Here is a 9055-nt window from a genome sequence, read left to right on the forward strand (position 1 = left end):
CTGGGTCCCTGAAAGGTGGGTAAGACACTGAGAGACAAAAAAGGGGATGCTAGGGCAGGAGTGGCATTTCTGAAATGGGAAATCACATGACGGAGGGCTCAGGGGCAAAGTGTGGGGAGTATCTGGAGGGAAAGAAACAGTCCAGTTTACCTGAGTAATAAAGCATATATAATAAATAACTCCTTTTAACAGGATTTAGGGGGTAAATGCCAGTATACTACTGTAAATGCCATCAATTTAATATATGGATAGCACAAAGAACATCTCAACTAAGATATTTTGTTTGGATATTGCTCTTTTCTCTTGTCCTTTGCCTCTTTTCATGGACTAGGGAAGGGGTATGCTTTAAAAAAATGTTATTATGAATTTTATAATCATCAAGAAGCATTTTAATATACAAAGAACAAGAAAGAAGTTTGTCTTTTTTCTTACGTAGTTTGTTTTTAAGCATAGAGTAAATTTAATAGCTAGGTGGCCCAGTGGATAGAGTGCTGGGCCTGGAGTCAGGAAGGCCTGAGTTCAAACAAATATGGCTTCAAACACTTACTAACTGTGTGACCCTGGGCAAGTCACTTAACCTCAGTTTTCCTTAATCCATTAGACAAGGGAATGACAAACCACTCCAGTATCTGTCAAGCAAACACCATGGAGAATATGGTCTAATTGCAGAAGATAACTAACTTGAATCAATAAAAAATAAACTGGGTATGAATAAGTTCTCAATCAGTCTTAAAGATTATTGGGCCTTTGGGTCATTGGATGAAATCAGATAGCACCACATAGGAGTTTGGGTGTCACTCTTGTGAGTATTTGAAGAGAATCATTCATGCCCTTCATGGTTATGGATAAAACATTAAGTCAGCCTGGGAATTTCAATATTTCAATACAAGTCATTCAGTGTTGGTCGAATTCAGTGGTAAAGAACTTCTGAGAGGTAATGGTCTTTGGAGGGAGCTGGGGAAGGAGAAGGAGGAGAGGATATTCTTTTTCCTTCTCTACTTTTCACCTCTATTTGACCAGATGATGACCTTGTGAACTTGGAAAGGTTGGATGATCTGAAGTTTCCACTGGTGTTGGTACCCACCAGGGTTGGTAGCAGTGTACCTAGATTAGAATTGGCTGACAGCACCATCTACATTAGGAGCTGAGAGACAACCCAATGACGAACTAAACACACTGAAGAAAGGCAGCTTCAAGATGATTCTACAAAGGCCCCAACCCTTGGAGCCTAGAAGACAGCTTTACTCAAGGAGAACTCCGTGAGGACTCCATTGAAGGAGAAAAGGTCTTTCAGTAGTGTAAATTCACCTTTTGGACATATGTGCTCTCTACATTTGAGCCCATTTTCCTAAAAGATCTTGTGTGTGCAAGGGGAAAATGTGATCTGGGTTCAAGAGAGGAGGATATTTCTGTAACAACTTTTTTATACCTACTTTTTTTTAAAATATATCTGTCTTTGTTACATCTGCTTAGTAAATACTCTTTCTAAGATGAATTAAGTCTGGATGAAAATAAATAGTGAATAGTCCTATGGGAACTCATGACCAGCACCAACAGAAATAGTCTAGCCCCTAGAGCAGAAATTCCCCAATTTATTTGGCCCTATTGTCCCCTTTAAAAAAATTTATCCAGTGCTCCCCTCCCCCCACCCCGAAATCTACTTTCTTTAAATCTTTAACATTTTTTTTGAAATTTGCATCATTCAAAAAAATATAATTTTTTTTTTTTTTTAAAAATCACAAGGGCACAGGTGTGAGTTGAATATAAAGGGATGATATCTAAAAAATAAAATTAAGGGACTGGTTAACCAGTTTCAGCAAGCTAGGTCTTCTTCCCTCAGAGAGTCCTGACTTTTTGCTGTCCTTCTGCCAGCAATGCTCGGTGGGTGACCATGGCTGATCCTCGAGTGAGGCAGATCAAGATCAAAATGGGTGTTGTGAATCAGTTGATCAAAGAAAAATCCATGTATGAAAAAGAAGCAAAATAATAAGAAGAAAAAGTTGAAAAACATGAAAGCAGAAGATGGTGAAAACTATGCCAGTAAGAAGCAAACAGAAATTTTGAAAGAATCTCGAATGATGATTCCAGATTGCCAACGCAGATTGGAAGCTGCACATTCTGATCTTCTACAGTTGTTGGAAAATGAAAAAGATTGGAAGAATCCCAAGAAAATAAAAAAGCACGTTCAGTTCTGGATTCACATAACCTCCGCTCAGATACCTCCAGTGAGGAGAAAGGTGTTGCAACCTCCTGAAGCAACTCTTTCCTTTCTTCAACAACTAAGAACAAACCTAATCTTCCTTTGATGTGCCAACTTTTCAGATATTTGAGGAGAATTATCATGTAGACCTGAAGACTCCTCCATACCAAATATGTCTGTTTCCTTTAACTCTTCATATAGCATGGTCTCTAGTCTTCTCTTGAATCTCAATGCCCTCTTCTCAGTGAACTGTACCTTATCTATGTCCTTCTTGGAGTGTGGCACCCAGAACTGGACATATTACTCCAGATAGAGTCTGAATAAGGCATAGCAGTACATTAGGAGCTATCACCTCCTTCAATAAACAAGCATTTATTAAATGTCAAAAAATTAAATTAAGGGGTAAGAGAAGAATGTACTGGGAGAAATAGAAAGGGAGAGGTAGAATGGGGTAAATTATCTCACATAAAAGAAGCAAGAAAAAGCTTTTACGGTGGAGGGGAAGAGAGAGGAGGTGAGAGAGAGTGAGCAAACCTTAATCTCATCACAATTGGGTATGGAACTCTATCTTGCCCTACAGAAAAATAGTGGGGAAGGGAATAAAAGAATGGGGAGTGATAGTGGGGAACACAGATTGGGGGAGAGGGTAGTCAGAGGCAAAGCAATTTTGAGGAGGGATGGTGTGAAAGGAGAGAGACAAATAGAATAAACTGGGGTGGGGTGGGGAATAGGATGGAGGGAAATATAGCTAGTCTTTCACAACATGACTATTATGGAAGTATTTTGCATGACTACACATGTATAGCCCTATATCGAATTCCTTGTCTTCTCAATGAGGGGGTGGGGGGAGGGAGGAAGGGAGAGAATTTGGAACTCAAAGTTTTTAAAATGAATGTTAAAATTCTTTTTACACATAACTGAGGAAAAATAAAGTACTAAATAAAAATTTAAAATTTAAAAAATGGTGTATCTTAAATTTAATAATTTATTGTAAATTTGTGGGTTTTTTCCTTGCGTTGAAATTTTAACAATGCAATGTTGTATCATGTAACTGTTTAGTATCATATGGTAAACAAGTCATTACACGCACATATTCCTTCTTTTTTTTTTTTGGAGGGGGGAAGGCAGGGCAATGGGAGCTAAGTGACTTTGCCCAAGGTCACACAGCCAGTAAGTGTGTCAAGTGTCTGAGATCAGATTTGGACTCAGGTCTTCCTGACTCCAGGGTTGGTGCTCTACATGTACATATTCCTGCTGATTCATATGGACTTCCTGACAATGCAGGACATAGCCTGTCAACACTCGCTTGTTAAGACCTGTAAGCAGACTTGACCATTAATCAGTCATAACTTGCATTTTGTTTGTTTATTTGGAAAACAATGTAATCAGTAGAGCTTTAATTCTGTTATACAACTGTACAAGCAGTTTTTCAAAATTTTCTTCTCTTCCCTTCTTTCTTTATGCTTATTTTTATTCAACACCTCCCCCCCAATTGCACCTGAGGCTACTACCACTCCCCTGGATTGTCCCAGTGGGCCCCCTGCCCAGGGCGTTACCTTTAGAACCTTAAGGAAAGTAATAATCAGCCTCCCTGTGGGAACCCTGCCAGCAAATGTAAGTGAGAGTTATGGAAGAAACCTCAGAGTCAGGGCTATACATACAATGTTAGCTTTTGGTTTTAGGGAAATACTTTTAATTGTATTTGAAAAAGGTCCTTCTGAGCCTATCCTCTGTAGGATTTTTTTTTAAAGAATGAATAAGTGTTGTACTTTGTTAAAGGATCTTTCCCTTTCCCCTCTTTCTTTTAAGCACTCTCCTTAGCGTGGCTAGGTGTAGGCTACCATCTGTGTGGCCTTTAGAGTGATTAGGACTCTAAAGGTATGCGTGGTTAGTGAACTAGAACAAAGGCCAAAGGGCTAACCCTCTGGGGAATGCAACCAGTCCCACCAAAGGCACTACATCCTGACATAGATGTTTTTATTTCTCTCGGCACATCTTCTTTTCTGAGTAAGCCAGAATTTAAATTCCTTCTTTCTCTAGCTTCCCACATCACCTTGAAATGGATCATTTTTCCAGTGATGCCTACATCATGTTTGCCTCTTAGTAACATGTTCCATTTTTCCACAACCCTTTAAAGTCCATGTATGTTGCTCAAAGATTCCAGGCAGCTCCAGCATCTTGGATTTCTATTTTTTTTTTTTTTTGGCAATTGCTGCAGTGAAGTGATACATTCTTAATTCCGGCTAGTGGTCTTATCGTCCAATCAGCAACACTATCCCATTTCTATCTACATTTGTAAGAGCCATATCAATATTCAGAACATGTAGTCACTTTATTGAAATGCCTTGTGTATGAAAAGCATCAGCTTTCTATGAACTGCGTTTATTTAGAGAAACTGCTATGAACTTTGAAGTCATTAAGTATCCCCTTTTTATGCCTGTGACGGAGAAGAATTGCAGCCAGCAGTATCTTTATTGAAAATTCTCCATTAGATTGCCATTAGTTGCTAATAATACATCATAATTATTCTTATAGGGTTAAGCTTCCCCTCTTCTCTTCCACCTGCCTTGCAGAGATAACCTCTAAGAATGCCCTGAAGGGTAGCTAGGCTAGAATTCAAAAGGCTTTCCTGCTAGCTGAATTCTCCAAGCAATTCATTACATTCAAAAGATGGGGAGAAATATAAAGATAATGGTTGACTGTCTGTACAATTTTCAGTGCTCTGTCACCACAGTCAGCTCCTAAAGTCAGACCAAGGAAATATTTAATTTCCCCTCCCCCTCCCCCTTTTCTATTACACATGAAGAAAGAGGTTACCCGCTATCTATTTATCCTCTGAACACACCTCTTTTATGGTTAGTGGACACCAACACTTGACTATAGTTAAGAAATTTGTCAATCATGCTGAGGCAGACAGGAGCTCGGTTAAGTACTGGTTTTTGTTAGTCCTGGTGACAGGACCAAGCCTTACATATGAATGCTTAGAAATTGTAATTTGGACAAGAAGCATCTGCTCTAAAGAGCCATAGTGCCTGGCATTATCATCATCATACTGTGAGAACGTCTGCGTAGAGATAGGAGTGGGAAGACGGTAAACTCATGCTACCCACCCCCACCCCCAATTCATTTCTTGCCATTGTTGAGCTTCTGATAGCTAATAATAATACCAGTAACATATTCATATAGCACTTTGCAGTTCAGAGTATCTTTTTTGGGGGTGGGGGTGATACATACCTGTGAGCGTCACATTTGGAACTCCCAGTGTGGAAATTCCCTCAACTGATACAGATGAGCAATTCATATGGTCTTAGAGAGGGGGCTCCTGGGGATGGGGAAGGGGGTGGGGAGGGTAGTGAGAGGTTAAATGACATACCCAATAGCTAGTATTTATCAGAAGCAGGCCTTGAATCCAAATTTTCTTGACTCCAAGGTTAATCCTCTGGTCACTATATTTACTTCCTCTTCATAGCATTATATAATTCTAGCTTTAGGGCTAGGAGGGTATTCAGCTCATCTAGTCCAATGCACTCATATTACAGATGACAAAACTGTGACTCCACAAGAAGTGACTTGACTAAGGTCACACTGAGCTATTATAGCAGAGCTGAGATTTGAACCCAGGTTACAAAGCGCTCTCATATCACTTTTCTCATTTGGTTGTCCTAACAACATCATGAAATACATAGGGAAGGCATTATTATTCCTGTTTCACAAATAAGGAAACTGAGGCTCATACAATGTAAAACCAAAAGGGTTCACCTAGTTCACCTAGTCCAATTTTTTTTTGTTTTTGGAGATGAGGGAACCGAAGCTCAGTGAGGTGGTGATTTGCCAGTCATACAGCTCTGGAAAGTTGCTAAGTCTGGACTTGAACCCAGGTTCTCTGACTCCCCAGTCAGTGATGTTTCCATTATACCACAACAAAGCTCACCCAAAGTAATCCAATTGGGGAGCCATGGAGTAGAGAAAAGGAAAGAAGGCACTGAAGGGAATACTTTGAGTAAAGATACCGAAGTGAGAGCACAAATGTAGCATTCTTTTATTATTCCATTTAGCTGGAGCAGAAAATATTTAAGGAGGAATACTAGAAGATGAAGTTGGAAAAGTCACCTGAGGCTAGACTGTAGGGACCTTCCTTCCTTCCTTCTTTCTTTCCTTCTTTCCTTCCTTCCTTCCTTCCTTCCTTCCTTCCTTCCTTCCTTCCTTCCTCATAAAGTAGATGGGCTCTGCTTAGCTAGAGGGAAATACTGTCTATATCTTGGTGATTGGACAGGTGTGGAGGCTTTATTCAGCTAAGTTAGCACTTAGGCAAAAGATATAACTTGGGACTTTGGAGCAGTGAAGAGTAGAAAGAGCCCAGACCTGATATTTGGAAGGTCTGGTTCTGGTCCTAGCTCTGATTCTAGCTTTTTGGGAGACCTTGCAGTGAGACACATTTCCTCTCCAAACCTCAGTTTCCTCCTCAGGAAAATGAAGGGGGTAGAGTGAGCCATCTCTAGGGTCCCTTCTAGCTACAACTGTTATAGTCTTATGCTTCTGAGGTTTGAAAGCAGCTCTAGGTATGATGCGGTTTGTTATTTTTAGCTCTGTATTTTTAAGAGTCACCTAGAGTGGAGTCGTTATAGGTTATCCTCACAACAATCCTGTGAAGTAAGGCCTATTATTACCCCATTTTTACACTTGAGGAAACTGAGGCAGACAGGATAAGTGACTTGCCTAGGCACTAGTAAGAGCCCGAAGCTGGATTAGAACTCAACTCTTCCTGACTTTAGGCCCAATTCTCTATCTGCTGCACCCCTAGCTTCCTCAACAACTCAAACACACTACCTCTATTAGCCTTTTCTCCTTATATATTCTGTTGGGTGGGAATCTGAGGTGTTTGGGGCATTGGGGAGGTTTTGTCTGGGTTTGATCTAGGAAGGGGTAAATGCATCATAGAACTATTGATAATAGGACCATAGATTTAGAGTTGGAAGACTCCTTAGAAGGCACCTAGTCCAGGCCCCACACTTTTGCAGATGAAGAAACAGAGATTAATGAAGTGATTTATTCAAGGTCACACAGATAGTAAGTGGTAGAGCAGGGAACTGAGTCCAGGTCCTCTGATTCCAAAACTAAATTGCTTGAAGGATAGTTACTACTTGATGGTGGGGCAGAAGAATTTCAGGGAGCTCAGCCACAGCTCAGCTCAACTCTCTTTCCCATGGCCCGTGGGACAAAATCAAGTTCTAGAAAGTCCTCTCTTCTACAGGCAGCCTCTCCCAACCCTGGGCAATTATCTCCAAATTAGCCGATTTGTCCATGGCTGTTTGCTCCTCCCCACCCCTCACCCCCACTTAGATTGGGAGCTCCTTGAAGGCAGGGGCTGGTTTTTCCTTTGTTTATATCCCGAGCACTTTGCACTGTGCCAGACACGTAGTAAGTACTTAATAAATACTTGTTGATTGATGTCACTTGACTTAGAATGACTGATGTAGGAGACAGAGAAAATCTTTATACAAGATTGCTTGTTGTCCGTCTGCTGCTAGTCACTGAGACCAGGCTCTTCCTGATGCCCCAACCTCCTTGGTCCCCCACTTCTAGCACTGGCTGTGCTTTCACTCATTCCCCTTGGCTCACTGGTTGAGTGGGAGATATTTGAATATTCATTGCTACTTCTAAGTTCTCCCCCCACCTCCCTCACCCAGTAACCTCTCCTCCTTTGAGGTCTGTACACTCCATATCTACCTAATCAAAACCCTGGTAGATGTTGTCTATACATCTCCAGGGCACTCCTCTTTCTTCCTCAATGAGTCCAATTCTTGGCTCACAATCTTTCTCTCCTCCCTAAGGGCTGCTTTCATACCAGGGGATTTCAAAATATGACTTCTGATACACCTTGAAGCACCTTAACTGTTGCGGTTCCTCAACCAACATTTTCCATGACCTACGCCTCCACCCTACTTCAGCTATACACAAATATGGTCTTACTCTTGATCTTTCCATCACCCACAAATGCACCATTTTCATGTTCAAGAGCACCCACATCCCCTTATCTGGCCATAATCTATTGGTTTTTCATACTCCCCTCTGTCTTCCCAGAACAAACCATATTCTTCATCTACACTGTGATCTCCCTTCCCTCAACCCCTCTGTTATCTTCCAGGCCATCACTTCTGCACTAGCCACTCTCCTAATCTCTACATCTTGGTGAACCGGTTTGATGTGATACTGTCCACTGTTCATAAGTCCTTGGTCCTTTCGTCATATTACTGGTTGTGCCATGCCAAGACTTAGGTTGGATCACTCCCACCATCCCCTGTCTTCATAACCTACTAAATGAAGGTGGAAAATCACACATCCATTCTGACTGAATCTACTACAAATTTATATTATACAACCTTGTCTGGGTCCTCACTGCTGCTAGGCAATCCTTCAGTACTTCCCTTATCAACTCACTATATGACTCTCTACTATCTGGCTCTTCCAAACCTTTTTAACCCTCCTCAGACCTCCCATGACTCTCCCTTTCCCCACTCACTTAGATGAGAACCTTGCTTTATACCTGGCACATCATAGGCACTTACTAAATGTTTAGTGATTGATATTTTACAGAAAAAATGAGGTTATTTACTATGAACTCCTTCTTTCTTCTTCCTCATCTCATATCATTTAGATGCCTTCTGTCACTATCTCCTTTAATGACCCCTGCCTCTCATGAAGCGGTGACTCTGTTCCTTGCTAAGCCAAACCTCTCTATCTCTATCCCATCTCCTCCAACAGAATGCCCCTTTTGTTATCACCAGTCTTTCACTTATCTTCAGTCTCTCCCTGTCTACTGGCTCTTTCCATACCTCCTACAAAAATAACCAAGTC

At 41.0% G+C, this 9055-nt stretch overlaps 1 pseudogene; it reads left to right on the forward strand.

Annotated features, from left to right (window-relative positions):
- Positions 1-1891: 1891 nt before the first annotated feature.
- Positions 1892-2254, forward strand: LOC118829582 (annotated as a pseudogene).
- The last annotated feature ends 6801 nt before the right edge of the window (positions 2255-9055 follow it).

This window comes from Trichosurus vulpecula, chromosome 8 (assembly GCF_011100635.1).
Source record: "Trichosurus vulpecula isolate mTriVul1 chromosome 8, mTriVul1.pri, whole genome shotgun sequence".
Taxonomy (NCBI): domain Eukaryota; kingdom Metazoa; phylum Chordata; class Mammalia; order Diprotodontia; family Phalangeridae; genus Trichosurus; species Trichosurus vulpecula.